Below are 470 nucleotides of genomic sequence, written 5' to 3' on the forward strand. Positions count from 1 at the left end.
TTGCCTAGATAATAATCTTAACTTTACATTTTATAAGAAATCAATTCACTCCAGTGGCCTATATAGAAATCATTTTTGGGGTGGGCTATAATGGTATGTAATATGATCAAATATTAAATGATACTCTAATTTTACAGTAAAATCTAAACACATTTGTTACTTATATAATAGTCGTTGAAGTTATCTCTCACTAGATATAAATAATTGCGGTGTCACCGGTACATATTACTTTTTTTCGTCTAGATAATGTTATTAGTTATGTCTATTGTCTTTTATTATAAAATTGATAATTGTACTTAGTATATAATTACATATTAGTACTTTAGTTAAAAAATCATTTAAGATGTTAGGATTCAAAAACAGGAATACGATTAATTTTAAAAATATTAACTCATTTATAATATAATATTATTTAATTTCAGTATAATATTTGTCAAATTGAGATTCAACTTATTGTACTTTTAATTTTT

Source organism: Acyrthosiphon pisum, chromosome A1 (assembly GCF_005508785.2).
Source record: "Acyrthosiphon pisum isolate AL4f chromosome A1, pea_aphid_22Mar2018_4r6ur, whole genome shotgun sequence".
NCBI lineage: Eukaryota > Metazoa > Arthropoda > Insecta > Hemiptera > Aphididae > Acyrthosiphon > Acyrthosiphon pisum.